The following is a 17,893-nucleotide window of genomic DNA, read 5'->3' as shown; positions in this document are numbered from 1 at the left end:
ATGGTATATATGCGAAATTTTGGCAGTGGACCCTGCTGAGCTCCGGGATCCATTGTTTCAGAGACTGGTCCATTATTTTTCCAAGTACAAGTGGGAGATAGAATCGTCTGTAAGGTCGTCCGTAAGGTATGTAGATCACATCGGTGCAGAGAGACATTCCAACAATTAACTGATCAACCTGTGATTAATGTTGAACCGTCGACTTCTGAGGTGTGTAATCAACCTAGAACAGACATTCCAGACGTTTCAGAAGAATTGCCAAATCCTGAACTGCCTAGTTTCGATGATGTGCCTCACAGTGCAGCTCCAGACCCTGTCGATCCTGTTGAAGAACCTCCAGTGATAGAGCTATGCAGCTCTAGCCATATAAGAAGAGCGCCTCAAAGTCTTGATTTATAATCTTGATTTATAATCAACTGAAATTGTATATCTGTTTGTTGGATTATTTAAATGTTTTTCTGCAAAGAGTAATTGTAAAAGATTAAAGGGAAGGAACTGTGGTAACTGGATGTATAGTATCCTGCTAATCACGGGTCATGTGATGTACTGTGTGGGCTCCGTCCAGTGAGCTCTTATTCATCCGTAGGGCGGGGCTTTCCAATGAGAGATCTGGTTGATCGTGCAAGCACTGAAAATGTCTCTGTAATAAAAGTTTAACTGTTTCTTGATGAAACCAGTCTGCTCCATAGAGTCATCACAAGGCGTTTCCCCTCAGACTCTCAGGAGCCGCTGTTGTCAAGTGCAGACTCGGCACCCACTTTTAACCCCAGCATCAAGATCCCTACTCCGCTGATAAAATTCAGTTCATTTCAGTCCTATAGGTTCAACAAAGATAGGTTCGCTTTCCATTATTCGTATAGTGCAGTGTACTTACTTGCATTTAATTCACCGAACCTACATTTTACAATTATCAGTGCCATGGTCTCCAAGTAGTTTAACTGGATATCTTCTGGATCACATGGAATCAGGATTGCAGTACTGAGGGAACAAGTGAAAGAGAATCACATTGCAATTCATTTTACTTTGTAGAAAAAGACATTTACATATTTCCAGCCTGTTGGAGATGTACTATAAGCACTAATGATGTGCTAAAAATGAATGACTTAACAATGAGTTTTGAGATTTTGGGATTTGCAAAAGATGTTGACTAATACGGTTAGTTATGATTTAACATTCTGGAATTCTCATTCCTGCTTCAGTGTTATGGATAGGGGAAAGAGGCAAACTGAACTCCTTTAGTTTTCATTCTGTCTGTCCAGAAGCAGAGGTGTTTTAATTCTTGAAATACACTGCGCATGTTTCCCCAAACCCTTTGTTTGTGAGATCAATTTTAAAGTGACTCACAGCAAACTCTCTTTAGGGTTGAATCAGAAATATTGTCTATTCATACATTCAAACCTGGGGGGTCACACACACACGCACACATGCAAAAGGCATAGGAAAGAAAAGAGTTTTACAACTAGGAATAACTTAAAACAAAAAAAATCAAAGAAGGGGATATCAATTCACATGAATGTTAGAGTCCAGTGAATCTTCCTTCACATGGGAGTTAAAGTTCAGGTAGGTTCAGCTAACAGAAAGCAGGAATGATCAAATTCTTTCAAAGTTGGTGATGATGCAGCAAGAAGGGGTTGGTATACAGAGGCTTTCCCTACAGGCAATGGCAGGAATCTCCCAGAGAACCAGGCTTCGAGGAGGTTTAGACTTGAGGCAGGCTTTGTTGTCAGCCTGGAGTCCAACTTTGGTGTTGACAGGCTGGATGTTAACAGCAGACTGTCCTGGGAGTCCAGGAATGTAACATTTAAACTTTAGAAAGGCTAAAGGAGCTTAGATCATGTGGTGTTGCCCATTAATAAGTCAGTTTCGGGTTAAAAATCAGTTTTGATGGGCACAATTTTCTGCTTCTGCCAGTGGCGGCTGTTGTAGCAGATGGGACCAGAACATTTAGAGTGCAGCCAAAAGTTAGTTTCCCACTGGCGTAAAAATGGATTGCAATTTTCCGCTCCTGATTTTCATGGTGGGTCGGGTTGCCTGACGTGCCATGTTGGGAACCACATTTGCATGCCTTAGCACTTCGTGAATACTCATTAAAAATCCAGCTTGCCAGTATCATGCCCCAAGTCCAAATCCAATGGCCTATTAGACCAGTGTGAATCATAACCGGATATAACTGACATGCACCTGGCGAACTGCACTTCACTTACAAACTCAAGGCCTGTGCGCATAGCTGTCACCTACCTTTCACTGCGCTGCGCTCACAGCTGCTCCAACACCGTGACAAGGCTGCTCAGGCAAGACCGGCGGGAAGGGAAGGGAATGGCTGGAAGGGACGGGTTTGACTTGGGGGGGTGTTGGGGATTGCCTGGAGCACAGGAGGGAAGGGGTGGACAGAGACACATGACGGGCATGGTATTCCCTGGAGCCTGGGAGGGATGGGGTGGACAGCCATACATGAACTGGGAGGAGGGTGAAAGGGAGAGGAGGCGTAAGTCTGAGGCAGTCCTGGGGCAGTGTGCACCACCTGGTCAGGGCCACAAAGCAAAGGCAGTGTTGAGACAGTGTGTACCAGGCTACAAGGTTGTGCCTCGCACGGATATTCTGGTCCCAGTCCAGGAAAGGGAAAGGCCTGTCTGTGCTGTGTCATTTGTGCACTGCATGGCATGCAGGGTGTAGTCAGTCCCTCACACATTTGGGTCCTGGGGGCTGGTGGCTTGGTACTGGGCTGCAGATGGCACAGTCACAGTCAGAGGAGGCATCTGCAGCCTGTAAATGGGAAACAGGAAACTAAGAGGGAGGCACATTCACTGGTCTCATGCAGAGGGGTTCGGTAGGTCACTGTGCATGGGGCCTCAAGATAGGGCCTCAAGATAGGGAGGGGTCATGTTGACATGGGGCATGGGGACATCTGCAGAAAATGGTTTGGGAGGAGGATAAGGATATCTACAAGAATCACCGATGGGATCCAGGATTATCGAGGGAGGAAGGAGAGTGATCAGAGGGTGGGATACTTGCACATGATGCTTTTCCAGCATGATAGGAGGGACTTGGGCAGTAACGGGGCGTTGAGGGGGGTGGAAGTGGGGGGCAGCTGGAAGTTTGCCTAATAAAAGAGGCAGAGCAGCACCATTTCGATAACTGATGGAATGACACAGTTGAGATATAACCATGGACAAAGATCACCAGGAGAGGGGTCTGAGGGTTTGTGGAAAGAGTTGACTGCTGCACTTTTGGGACAATTGAAGGGGCACCCTCAATTCCCGCTTCAGGGCATGGTGAGCAAGGCTCAGTAAGACATGTTAGGAAGACCCAAATGCCAGTTGAAGGATTTGTACACATTGTTGGTGTGTATTCTTGCGTGAGCCCATTGTGGCTTGGGACCAAATGTAGATTGGGTTTGAATGATCATTTGTCCCTCCCATAGGAATGTGCAAAGGTCAGAAGGATCCAAATGTACAGGGGTTTTATGTCTTGAGTCTATGAGTTCACTAGACAAGTAAACTCGAATTGCACGCCTTCATGTACACTTGTTAGTTGATGCTCATCATCAATAACGGAGAGAGACCAACATAAGAACAAACTATGATTGTTTTTTGCAACAGAAGGCAGAGCACTAAATCCTTGCGTACTCCCACAACCACCTCCAGCTCTAAACTTACGGTTAACCAGTAGCCCATGCTGTACATCGATTGGTCAGTACTGTCACCCAGTAGCCCACGCTGTACATTGATTGGTCAGTACTGTCACATGGTTAGTCATTTGCATTCTGTTAAAGGTACATGGTACTCCACTTTACCACAAAGGGTAACTGCTAAAGTACATATGAAAAATGCTCCAAAGACCTCTACACATTGCAGCTGAGAGGATCAGGCTTTACATGCTTCAACGATTACAGTTATTATATTAATGTAAGACTGGGCTCTAGTCTACTGCAAAGGAGGCAGCCTGGCAGTGCCCTGACTGAGGCTGCTAGCGCCTTCACACAGGGGGTTGGATCTGGATGAGTACAGCCAGGCGCTGTCATGCCTGGGGCATTGGTGGGGGGGTAGGGGCTTTCCGGTGATCCTTAAGGCTATGCTCCAGCTGCAAGGGAGGATCTGGGGATGGAATGCCTAGAATGAGGGCAGCCCAAGGGCTTCACAATGACTCCCTAGCTTGACGATGGAAGGTGATCATTGCAGGGTAATGTTCAATTATGTCTCTGTTCAATTTTTCCACAGACATGAGGAGGAGTGCAGAATGCAGGCAGCAGACAATGTTGCTTTTTTCACGGCCCTCATGCAACTGAAGATGAGAAGAAGGGCCCATCACTGTCAGGCAGAGCTAGGGGAAGAGCCCCTCCCTGAGGAACATGGGCCAGCGGAGCCCTGTGAAGATCCAGAAGCTAAAGTGGAGAGACCAATTCCATGGAGTCATTTGCGGTGACCCAGGGTGTACTAAAGATGCTTCTCAGGCTTCCAGGTGAGTCAGAGACAGTGCCAAAGGCACCTTCATGGGTGGCTCACATCTGCCACATTCTTCAGGAGGATCTGATGCCACACAGACTGGGAGGCCATCCATTGCCACTGGCCCTAAAGGTGACCGCTGCACTCAACTTTTTTGGAAGTGGCTCGTTCCAGGGCTCCAGTGGGACCTCTGCAGAATATCACAATCCTGCACTCATAAACGCGTCCAAGAGGTCTTATTCAGCAAGGCGCGCAATTACGTTCAGTTCTTTCTGGATGAAGCCAGCCAGGCAGCCAGAGCAGTGGGATTTGCAACGATCTCCGGCTTCCCACAGGTGAAGGGTGTAATCGACTGCACACGTGTGAAATTCATAGCTCCCTGGCAGCAGCCACGATTCATCGATAGAAAAGGCTTCCACTCTCTCAACGTGCAGCTGATCTGTAACCACCAGAAGCAGATAATGCAGATCAGTGCAAGGTACCCTGGGAGCTCGCACGACTCGTACATCTTGAGTCACTTGCAGGTGCCACAGATCTGGGAGGCCCTCAGTGTATCCAGGGCTGGCTCCTCGGTGACGAAGGGTACTCCCCCAAGGGATGTGACTCATGACACCTGTTCAGCACCCACAAAGTGCTTCAGAGAAGTGGTAAATGCAGCTCACTCCGCAACACGCTCTGTGTTTGAGCAGACCATTAGCATGCTGAAGATGCGTTTCTGATGTCTGGACTGGTCAGACGGTGCTATCCAGTACTCTCCCCAGAGGGTGTCCCACATCATCGTGGTCTGCTGTGCTCTATACAACCTGGACCTCCAAAAGGGGAATGAGTTGCCAGATGGAGAGATGGAGGAGCTGCACATCTCCTCCAATGAGGAGGATGTCGAGAGGGATCAGCTCAATGAGGCTGAGGATGTTGAGGCCCCAGAGGAAGAGGCCACAGCATAGGCCAGATGCAGCAGGCGTGACCGTGAGAGCCTTATAGCTACAAGGCTCCAGGACAATGAAGACGACTAAACCTTCCAAACCCACGGCTGCTACCATCTAGAAGGACAAGGGGAGCAGACACATGGGAACACCACCACCTCCAAGTCACTCACCACTCTGACTTGGAAATATATCACTGTTCCTTCACTGTCGCTGGGTCAAAATCCTGGAACTCCCTCCCTAACAGCATTGTGGGTGTACCTACACCACATGGACAGCAGCGGTTCAAGAAGGCAGCTCACCACCACCTTCAAAGGCAATTAGGAATGGGCAATAAATGCTGGCCCAGCCAGTGATGCCCACATCCCATGAATGAATATGAAATAAAACGAACTCATACAAATCTCTTTCACCTGTGCCCTCCATGCTCCCTCGATATTAACATGCCATTGGACTCAGACTGAGCCGAAGCCTGGCCTCCAGCAGTCCTCCAAGTGTCAGTGACTTTGGCTGTCACTAACTCCACCTGCTGTGGACCAGAATCTGTGCTGTGCTCACCAGGTGATGGCCCTGAGCCTGTTCTAAAACTAGGTCCTGCCGAGATGCGTGTCTCTGTGTTGGTGGAGGGCGTGGGTGAATGCTGTAACGGCTCTACATCTAGTGGGTCCTCAGGATCCTCATTCAAGGTGGTCGGGGGCTGGGGCTGATGGGTTGGCTGGTGATGCATCTCCCCCTTTTCTTGCTGGTGTCTGTAATAGGGAGGAGAGATGATTAGTGACTGGCTGGATAGTCACCCACATTAAAGAACACTCAGTTTCGGTGTGTGGGCGAAGATTAGTGGATGGGTCCTCAATGGCTTGTTGGGAGATGGCAATCTCACCTTCAGTGCAGGAATGGCCCCTGTCCTCACCAATCAGCTCTGCCGCCTGCTCTTCAAAAGTGTTGAGTGACCTGAGCTCCGGCATGCCCCCTCCAGTCTAAGATCTCTCCCCCTTGTTGTGGCATTCTTTTCCAGTGTAAAGACAGTGCAATAAACTTGGAGTACCAGGTAGGTTCTTGTAAGAAACAGTAAACTTTATTTACAGAGCTCCTGATGAAGCTACAGGTCTGTACCAAGACAAAGGCTAGAAAGCTCCACCCCTAAGATTACCCGTGCTTAAGGCTGATTTGTCTTGTACAATCACATGATCCCCATTGCAGTATGAAAGACTTTACTTACAATTACTACAGACAGAGGGACATGACTTGTGCAGGGTGTGACAAGAGATACAGATGTAAACATGTGTGTGAAAGTATCACTAATGATATCCCTTGTGCTGGTGCTGTGTGAGATTCCTGTGGACTGTAACCCTATGAATACCTGACGGGCTTGTGAGAGTGTAAGTTGAGAGTGAGGAGAAGGTTGATTTACTCTGGCAGGGCGGATGAGATCATTCACTCTTTTTCTGCACTGGATCGCGGTCCTTTTCTGAGAGCCACAGGCACTGACCACACCGGCGACCTCCTCCCAGCCTTGGGGATGAGGTTGGTGGACCTCCGGCTCCCATCACAGGGGTAAAGGGACCTCCCACAGGTCCTCAAAGGCCTGGAGGAGTGACACCAGTGCCTTGTTGCTGAACTTCGGGGCACAGTGCTTGTCTCTTCTTGGGGCCATCACTCGCCACAGCAAGTCCTAGGATGCAGAGAGTGAATGTGTGCACAGGTGCCGTGTAAATATGGCGCCTGGAAATATGAGCTGATGAGGTAACAGTGGGGAGGACATATCCCAGCACGCCCTGCTCCGAAGTACGATGTGCTGCTTGTTCATATACACATAATGGGGTGAAAAGTGGACAATCTGGCACAGAAACTCACCATGCCAGCTGACGGGAACCACGCCGACATTCCCCCCGCCATTGCACTTAAGGCGAAATTTTCCATGCCCGCTGGTGGTGGGTGTGTCCAGCAGTGTGAGCGGACAATACGGCGAGAAAGCCAAAAATCGGTTTCACGATATCGTGAAACCAGTTTGCAATCGTCCGCTCTGCCCGTCAATGGTGGGCTGTGCTTCCAGCCATTGGACGTTGGGAACCTTATTGTAATATATATGGATATCATTATAAGCGCAGCTCACCGGAATCATTCCCCCACCGCTGGATCATCTGAGCACGTCGACGTGTTTCACAACAGCATAGGAAAGGCGTGCACTTGGCGAGCTGCACTTCGAGGGGAACTCAGAGGTGAGTGCACAGAAATGTTCCGCAGTGCTCACGAAGGTCGCCTGTTTGACCTCAAGGTTGAGGCACTGCACATTCAGGCGAGGGCACAGACAAGTCGCTTTTTCCCAGCTGGCTGACAGCGTGGCACTAGGGCAAGGGCTGCCCTGCGGTTGATGGTAGTTCACAAGCACATGTGGGATGGAGTGGAGAGAAGTGGCCACACATGAGGTAAACCTTGCAGCTGAGGCAGTTCAGATGCAGCCACATTGACATGCTTGGAGTTGGGCCTCTAGCTTATCTGCCCACTCAAGCAACGCAGAGGCCTGAAAGTGCCACCAAGTGCTCCAGAGCTTTTCACCCCTAGGGCACAGACTACAAACTAATAAGCGTTTTAGTGGACTGCAGAACAGTTGGACGACTGGGCACATTGTACAATCTCCTTGCTAAAGCTGGCCATGGAGCAGTCTCTGGTGGAGGTGCTCACAGCCCCTTGCAATGTCATCATCCCGGTTTGGACCAGTCTCCCATTTGGTTCAAGCTAACAGCGCAGCCTTGCATCGTGGGTTAGGAGAATGCTTGTGCCTGAGCTGAGAGCACAGCATGCAGTCCAGTGGGCGAAGCTGCTGCCAATTGGTCAGGTGGTGTGGGGCGGAGGAGGGTGGGGTTTCGGGCAGTCACGCAGCGCACTAAGCTCAGGCTATCCAAGTGGTGGCCAGCACTCTCTGAAATGTGTTAAGGGGACTTCAGACTTAACCAAGAGAGGTTCTTAGTGCACCCAAGCTAACACACACGTCTCTCTCTTTCACCCTGCTGGAGGAGTACATCAGGATCATGGAGCCTGGTGACCTAGCTGTATGCCTGATGGCTCACAGAGAGCGAAGACGACTGAGAATAAAATGATGGAGGTGCCTAGCTGGGCAGAGGGAGGAGCAGCACCCTCAAGAAGAAGGGGTGGCTGGGGCTCCTGCACACACTGCTGAAGAGCCACAATGAGCCATCGTTGGTCAGCGCCTAGCTGGACCCAGGTTCTATAGACGCCGCCTTTCATTCCTGCAGATGACTGACAACCAGTCTCACCAAATCCTGTACATTTCTAGGGAACTGGTCGGTCACATCTGCCAGCTGTTGCAGGGTTTGGCACCACGGGGACATGGAGGGCATCCACTGCCAGTGGCCGAGAAAGTGACCGGGGTGCTCCAATTTTATGCCAGTGGCTCCTTTCAGGGCAGCACAGGTGACTTTTGTGGGATATCACAAGCCTCCACCCACAAATGGATCCATGAGGTCACAGATGCCATCATTGCGAAGGCACACAGCTTTGGGCATTTCACCCGGGGTCAGGAAAACCAAGAAGTAAGAGTGCTGGGATTTGCACAGATCTCGGGTTTCCCACAGGTGCAGGGTGCCATCGACTGCATTCACGTGGCTCAGATCTCCATGGCAACAAGCGGTCAACTATATGTCAACCACAAGGGCTTCCATTCACTGAATGTGCAGCTGGTGTGTGACCACTACAAACACATCCTGCAGGCCTGTGCACTGTTCCCAGGGAGTGTTCACGACTCCTACATCCTCAGATAGTCACAGGTCCCCGACGTCTACCAGGGCTCACAGAACCTGCAGGGTTAACTCCTCGGGGACAAGGGCTACCTGCAGAGGCCGTGGCTGATGACACCCATGTGGTGGCCTCAGACTGCATCAGAGTGATGCTATAATGAGGCTCATGCTGCAGCTCACAACTTGGTGGAGCAGACCATCGGGAAACTGAAAATGAGGTTCCAGTTCCTGGACCAGTTTGGTGGAGTTCTGCAATACAGTCCACCAAAGGTGCCATGCATCATTGTCGCCTGTTGCGCCCTTTACAACCTGGCACTGCAACGGGGAGAGGAGCTGGCGGAGGAGGAGATGGAGGAGCTAGACGACTCCTTTAATGAGGAGGGCATCGACGGGGATGAGGGTGAGGAGGTCCTCAAAGGCGACGATGGCGGCAATGAGGTCATCTCACTAGCCAGATGAGGCAGGTGCACTTGGGAGGCCCTCATAGCTGCTAGATTTGTGGAGGATGAAGACGACATGCAGTGAGGAGACACCATGGATCCTCACATTGCATCTCTGAACGTTTGACTCCAGTCTGGCTTATGGGAAAGCACATACACTCTGTGATAAGGCTCTTGCCATGGAGATGCAGTGGAGGCCCTAATAGTCGCTGGTGTCCAGGAGAATGATGACGACATGCAGTGAGGACACTCTATAGATCTTCACATGGCCACTGTGAATGTTTGACTCCTGTCTGGCTGAGGGTAGCTCGCTTGCGCTCTGAGATCAGGGTCATATCATGGAGATGCAGCCATGAAACTTTAAATGCACCTGGTCCTTTGTCAGCCTTCAGCACCTGAGCCCTTCAGGGGCACAGCATCACTGGTCACAGATGCTGAAGAGATGGGGGCCAGCCCCCCCCCTTAAAGGTGCTGAGAGCACACAGAGAGAATGACGGAACTCCGTGATGCCTGCCCACTACATTCTGGCAGCAATGACAAGCACCATCGAGGTGCAGGCATCACTAATAAGTCCAGTGAGTGTGAAGACAGACCATCACTTTAGTCTGAAGGTTACACACAGCAGGGGACAAGGCCCTGGACTGAGACACCTGCCTTTATTTTGTGCAGGAACCAAGGAGGAGGTGATGGTGTAGTGGTATTGTTGCTGACTAATAATCCAGAGACTCAGGGTAATGCTCTGGGGACCAGGGTTTGAATCCTGCCAGATCCACGGCAGATGGTGGAATTTGAATTCAGTAAAAATCTGAAATTAAAAGTCTAATGATGACCATTGTTGTAATTATTGTCCTTACTTGATCTGGCCTACACGTGACTCCAGACCCACAGCAAGCAAAAAAGGAATGAAACTGGACAGACCACCCAGCATCGACTGAGGCACCAGAAACATGGTGAACTCAACCCTGTCGACCCTGGAAAGTCTGGGGGTTAGAGCTGTCTCTCAGACTAGTCAAGCAACAGCCTGACATAGTCATCTCACGGAATCATATCTTACAGATAATGTCCCAGACACCACCATCATCATCACCATCCCACCGGCAGGACAGACCCAGCGGAGGTGGTGGCACAGTGATATACAGTTGGGAAGAAGTTGCCCTGGGAGTCATCAACATCGACTCCGGACCCCATGAAGTCTCATGGCATCAGGCCAAACATGGGCAAGGAAACCTCCTGCTGATTACCACGTACCACCCTCCCTCAGTTGATGAACCAGTGCTCCTCTATGTTGAACACCACTTGGAGGAAGAACTGAGGGTGGAAAGGGTGCAGAATGTACTCTGAGTGGGGGACTTCAATGTCCATCACAAAGATTGGCTCAGTAGCACCACTAATGGCTGAGTCTTAAAGGACAGAGCTGCTAGACTGGGTCTGCAGCAGGTGGTGAGGGAAAAACATACTTGACCTCATCCTCACCAACCTGCCGGCCGCAGATGCATCTGTCCATGACAGTATCGGTAGGAGTGACCACTGCACAGTCATTGTGGAGATGAAGTCCTGCCTTCACATTGAGGATACACTCCATCATCTTGTGTGGGACTACCACCGTGCTAAATGGGATAGATTTTGAACAGATCTAGCAACTCAAGACTGGGCATTCATGAGGTGCTGTGGGCCATCAGCAGCAGCAGAATTGTACTTGAACACAATCTGTAATCTCATGGCCCGATATATCCCCCACTCTACCATTACCATCAAGCCAGGGGATCAACCCTGGTTCAATGAAGAGTGCAGGAGGGCATGCCAGGAGCAGCACCAAGCATACCTAAAAATGAGGTGTCAATCTGGTGAAGCTATAACACAGGGCTGCTTGCATGCCAAACATCATAAGCAGCAAGTGATAGACAGGACTAAGCGATCCCACTGCCACATCCAGTCATGAATGGTGGTGGACAATTAAACATTTCACTGGAGTAGGAGGCCTCTCAAATATCTCCATCCTCAATGATTGTGGAGCCCAGCACATCAGTGCAAAAGATAAGGCTGAAGCATTTACAACAATCTTCATCCAGAAATGCCAGGTGGATGATCCATCTCAGCCTCTTCCGGAGGTCCCCAGCTTCATAGACGCTAGTCTTCTGCCAATTCGATTCACTCCACATGATATCAAGAAACAGCTGAAGGCACTGGATACTGCAAAGGCTGTGGGCCCTGACAACATTCCGGCAATAGTACTGAAGACTCGTGTTTCAGAACTTGCCACGCCCCTAGCCAAGCTGTTCCAGTACAGCTACAACACTGGCATCTACCCGGCTATGTGGAAAATTGCCTATGTCCTGTACACAAAAAGCAGGAGAAATCCACCAGACCAATTACCGCCCCATCAGTCTACCCTCCATCGTCAGTAAAGTAATGGAAGGGGCTATCAACAGTGCTATCAAGCGTCACCTGCTTAGCAATAACCTGCTCACTGGTGCCCAATTTGGGTTCTGCCAGGATCACTCAGCTCCTGACCTCATTACAGCCTTGGTTCAAACATGGAGAAAAGAGCTGAACTCCTGAGGTGAGATGAGAGTGACTGCCCTTGACATCAAGGCAGCATTTGACAGAATGTGGCATCAAAGAGCCCTAGCAAAACTGGAGTCAATGGGAATCGGGGGGAAAACTCTCTGCTGGTTGGAGTCATACCTAGCACAAAGGAAGATGGTTGTGGTTGTTGGAGGTCAATTATCTCAGCTCCAGGACATCACTGCAGGAACTCCTCAGGGTAGTGTCCTCGGCCCAACCATCTTCAGCTGCTTCATCAATGACCTTCCTTCCATCATAAGGCCAGAAGTGGGGTTGTTCACTGATGATTGCACAATGTTCAGCACCATTCACGACTCCTCAGATACTGAAGTAGTCCATGTCCAAATGCAGCAAGACCTGGACAATATCCAGGCTTGGGCTGACAAGTGGCAAGTAACAATCGCGCCACACAAGTGCCAGGCAATGACCATCTCCAACAAGAGAGAATCCAAATATTGCCCTTGATTTTCAATGGCATTACCATCACTGAATCCCCCACTATCAACATCTTGGGGGTTACCATTGACCAGAAACTGAACTGGATTCGCCATATAAATACTGTGGCTACAATGGCAGGTCAGAGGCTAGGAATCCTGCGACAAGTAACTCACCTCCTGACTCCCCAAAGCTTGTCCAGCATCTACAAGGCACGAGTCAGGAGTGTGATGGAATACTCCCCACTTGATTGGATGAGTGCAGCTCCCATAACACTTAAGAAGCTTGACACTGTCCAGGAGAAAGCAGCCAACACATCCACAAACATTCACTCTCTCCTCCACCTACGTATGTAGCAGCAGTGTGTACCATCTACAAGATGCACTGCAGGAATTCACCAAGGCCCCTTAGACAGCACCTCCCAAACCCACAACCACTACCATCTAGAAGAACAAGGGCAGCAGAAAGATGGGAACACCACCACCTGGAAGTTCCACTTCATATGTCGCCGTTCCTTCCCTGTCGCTGGGTCAAAATCTTGGCACTCCCTCCCTAACAGCACTGTGGGTGCACCTACACAACATGGACTGCAACGGCTCAAGAAGGCAGCTCACCACCACCTTCTCAAAGAGCAACTAAGGATGAGAAATAAATGCTGGCACAGCCAGCGAAGCCCACATCCCATGAATAAATAATAAAAAGAAAGGTTTCACACCTGAGTGACACGAACACTGCTCATCAGAACAAGGAGCCATAGGCAAAGAGACATTCTTGGGAGTTTATTTACAATGGTGAACATTATGTACAAGTGATTCATACCCACACCCAGGCAAACATTATCAGAACTTACTCATGAAAAGTGAGGAAGATTTGCATGATTTGTGCTGGTTGTTGCATATTACCTGCATCTCCTTGATTGGAAACGGGTGTAGTTAGTTGCTGCCTGAGTCGCTGCTGCTGGAGCAGCTGTTGTTGGTGCTCCTGCTTTCTGGAGCTGAGCTGCTACCGTTGCCTTTTTGGAGGTTCTTTTCTGCCCTACAGTTCTAGAGGAATTTTGCTAACCGGGAGGGAGAGGAGAAGAATTTCAGGGGGCCTATATGCTGCTACACCCTGCTGCTGCAGGGTGGGGCCTTGCGGGGCCTAGCAAGGCCTAAAGAGCCTGGGAGTGGGAGTTTGAGGAGAGCCAAGGGGAGGGGACCTGACTACATCCAGAGGGGGAGGATTGCTCCTGTGCCAGAGGTGGGTGCCTGGGGGAAAGTAAGATCTGTATTTCGACTGCTTGGTTGTCTGCAGGGGGAGGAACAAAAAATCTGAGGAGGGAGGGCTGTGAGAAACTGAGCCTTGAGGGGAAAGTGACCTGCACCCCACTCTGCCTTCCCTTGCCTTGCCTGGGTTAGCTAGTGCTTCCCAGAGCCAACTACGTCTACGGACATTTACAATCCGTTACCAAACTGTGCCTGGGCAGTGCTAGCTGCCCAGGGGAAGTCTCCTCCCCTGCAGCGAAACATCGAATACAACCCCCTCCCCAACCATCCAGGAAACATCGAGGCATCTGCCTGCCTGTCCTCTCTCTCTCTCCCCTACTCCCATTTCCATTTGTTCCAGGCTTTTCTTTCTTTTCTTTACCTGAATTGGGTGGGTGTAGCACTCCTCGATGGCAAGGCCTGCTTGGGCCACCTATGTGAGGGCAGTGGCCTCTTCGGCCATTGCTTCTCCCACGGCTCCATCACCTTTTAAACTGCTGACCTAGCAGCTTGGGGTGAAGTGCTACACCCACCCCACCATCACTATTGAGGACTGCGTCAAGGCTATGGCTGGGGTTGTTAGCCCCTCGACCAAAGTCGCGGCCTCAAAAATGTACGGAAAGGCCGTGTGCTTACTGAAGGCCGAGCGAGCGGTACACCTCGCCCTCGAAAAAGGGCTCACGATTGGTGGGATGTTCCTGGCGGTGAACTCCCTGTCGGCACCTCAGCGCCAAGTGCTGGGCCTGGCGTTATCCCAGCGCGGGTTCCCGGGTCTGGTGGCAGTGGGGCGTGCAACCCTGAGCCAGCAGTACTCCTTGAAAAGGTAAACCTGCCGGAACCCCAGGGGGCACTATGTCCGGAGTGGGGAGTTGGAAGAGGCGGCGGAGGCCTCACAGATGGAGGTCCCCCAGCCCCAAGTGTACCCCAGAAGAGCTGCCACCCCTCGGAGGAGGACCACCCAACGGTCAATGAGATCATGGGTGTCTCCCCTCTTGTTCAGGGAGCGGTTGTCTCCGCCACACAAGTACTCGTGCTGTCCCCGGGGGTAGGCCAAAAGCACAGAAATATCGCCGCGGTCCCCTAAGCAGGGCCCCTCGGGGGTCGGTGAGGGTATTGCCCTTGCGGTGGTGCCCCACCCCGACCCATCTTGCACCCCCAAGTTGCCATCTAGCCTGCCAAGTGACTGTTGCACCCCCTGGACTTCCCCAGATGCAGGGTCATCGGTGGGTTTGGCAGGTGGGGGGAGGGAGGGCCTCCACGTTCCCTCCCAATCTTTAGCGCCAGGTGCCTCTGTCCAGGGTCCAGAGCTTTATCTGGAATCACCAGGTGACCTGGAGCCTGGGGAGGAATGGGGTTCTGAGCTGCCGCCAACCTGTGGCCCAGCACCACGAAAGGAGACCAGAGAGGACCCCTCTGGCCTTGATCCTGGGGGTGGAATTGAGGCAGAGGCAGAGCCAGCTGGAGGCTCTGAACCAGCCCCTGCGCTCAATGCGGGGGAGGGGTCGGAACCGGAGGTGATGACCCGGAGGAGGATGGGGTTTCAATATTGAGCACTGCCAATGACCTTGAGTCATTGGAGCCAGGTGAGGTGATGGGGGTTTTGGTGCCCACTGTCAGCTCCCCCCTCATCCCCACTGGGGAGCTCCGGGACTTTTTGGTGAGCAATCGCAGTCGCCGAGGCAGGGTCCAGTGTGCCTTGGATCAGTGGCATTCATATCCACTGGTGTTCTGGTCCACCCATGAGGCCCTAAAAGCCCCCGAGTTGGACTGTCCTGCTTTTTGCGTACAGGACATACCTGGGCAATTTTCCACATAGTCGGGTAGATGCCAGTGTTGTAGCTGTACTGCAACAGCTTGGCTAGGGGCGTGGCAAGTTCTGGAGCACAAGTCTTCAGTACTATTGCCGGAATATTGTCAGGGCCCATAGCCTTTGCCGTATCCAGTGCCTTCAGCCGTTTCTTGATATCATGTGGAGTGATTTGAATTGGCTGAAGATGGCATCTGTGATGCTGGGGACCTCAGGAGGAGGCTGAGGTGGATCATCCACTCGGCACTTCTGGCTAAAGATTGTTGCGATTGCCTTATCTTTTGCACTGATGTGCTGGGCTCCTCTATCATTGAGGATGAGGATATTTGTGGAGCCTCCACCTCCAGTGAATTGTTTAATTATCCACCACCGTTCATGACTGGATGTGGCAGGACTTAGATCTGATCTGTTGGTTGTGGAATCATTTAGCTCTGTCTATCATTTCCTGCTTTTGCTGTTTGGCATGGAAGTAGTCCTGTTTTGTAACTTCACCGGGTTGACACCTCATTTTTAGGTATGCCTGGTGCTGCTCCTGGCATGCCCTCCTGCAATCTTCACTGAACCACGGTTAATCCCCTGGCTTGGTGGTAATGGTACAGTGTGGGATATGCCGGGCCATGAGGTTACAGATTGTGTTCGAGTGCAATTCTGCTGCTACTGATGGCCCACAGCGCCTCATGGATGTCCAGTCTTGAGTTGCTAGATCTGTTCGAAATCATTTAGCACAGTGGTAGTGCCACACAACACAATAGAGCGTATCCTCAATGTGAAGGCGGGATTTTGTCTCCATAATGACTGTGCAGTGGTCACTCCTACCAATACTGTCATGGACAGATGGCAGGCAGGTTGGTGAGGATGAGGTCAAGTATATTTTTCCCCCTTTTGTTTCCATCACCACCTGCCACAGTCTAGCAGCTATGTGGACTAATCCAGCTCCGTCAGTAGTGGTGCTACCGAGCCACTCTTGACATTGAAGTCCCCCACCCAGAGTACATTCTGCACCCTTGTTATCCTCAGTGTTTAAGTGGTGTTCAACATGGAGGAGTACTGATTAATCAGCTGAGGGAGGGTGGTATGTGGTTATCAGCGGGAGGTTTCCTTGCCCATGTTTGACCTGATGCCATGAGACATCATAGTCAATGTTGAGGACTCCCAGGGCAACTCCCTTCCCACTGTATATCACTGTGCCACCACCTCTGCTGGGTCTGTCCTGCCGGTGGGACAGGATATACCCAGAGATGGTGATGGTGGTGTCTGGGACATTATCTGTAAGGTATGATTCCGTGAGGATGACTATGTCAGGCTGTTGCTTGACTAGTCTGTGAGACAGCTCTCCCAGTTTTGGCACTAGCCCCAAGATGTTAGTAAGGAGGACTTTGCAGGGTCGACAGGTTTCATGTGTGTTTGTAGTGGTTTGTTACAACTGAATGGTCCATTTCAGAGGGCATTTAAAAATCACATGTAGGCCATACCAGGTAAGCACAACAGATTTCCTTCCCTCGAGTTGATTGGTGAACCAGATGGGTTTTTACAACAATCGACAATGGTTTCACAGTTATCATTAGACTTTTAATTCCAGATTTTTATTGAATTCAAAATCTACCATGGTGGGGTTCGAAGCCAGGTCCCCAGAGCTTTACCTTGAGTCTCTGGATTACTAGTCCAGTGACAATACCACTATGCCATCACCTCCCACCTAGGTGATGGTAGCACGTACTTCTGACAATGAAGACTACCATAGCCGGCCTCAACATCAACGGCAGCAGGGACGCACAGCGCAGGTTCCAGAACTTCTCAGTCCTCAGGGACGGGAAGCATGCGGTGTGCTTCCTGCAGGAAACCCATACAGTTCCGGGAGACAAAAGCTACATGGCTCCTGGAGTGGTAAGGTGGCATCTATATGAGTCACCTAGCCTCCAATCCTGGCGGGGTGGCTATCTTGTCGGCCCCACATTTTCAGCCGGAGATCTTGGGGGTCAAGGAGCCGGTGCCAGGCTGGTTGCTGCACCTTACTGTGCGCCTGGGGGGTGCGGCGCTTCACTTTGTGAATGTGTACACTCCCCTGGGCGCGCAGCAGCAAGCGAGACTCTTTGAGGAAGTGTCCACTCATCTGGGTTCCATCGACGCGGGCAACAGCATTGTTCTCGGGGGAGGGATTTCAACTGTACCTTGGGGACTGGGGACCGTCTCGGTAACCAGCACCGCTCGCTAGGTGTGAGTAAGTTGAGGGACCTGGTCAGGTGTCTGGTGACATCTCCATCCTAACTCCAGCGTTTTCACTT

Source organism: Cetorhinus maximus, chromosome 1 (genome assembly GCF_964194155.1).
Source record: "Cetorhinus maximus chromosome 1, sCetMax3.hap1.1, whole genome shotgun sequence".
Taxonomy (NCBI): Eukaryota; Metazoa; Chordata; class Chondrichthyes; order Lamniformes; family Cetorhinidae; genus Cetorhinus; species Cetorhinus maximus.
The sequence above is the reverse complement of the archived record's forward strand: the minus strand, read 5'-3'. Positions refer to the sequence as shown.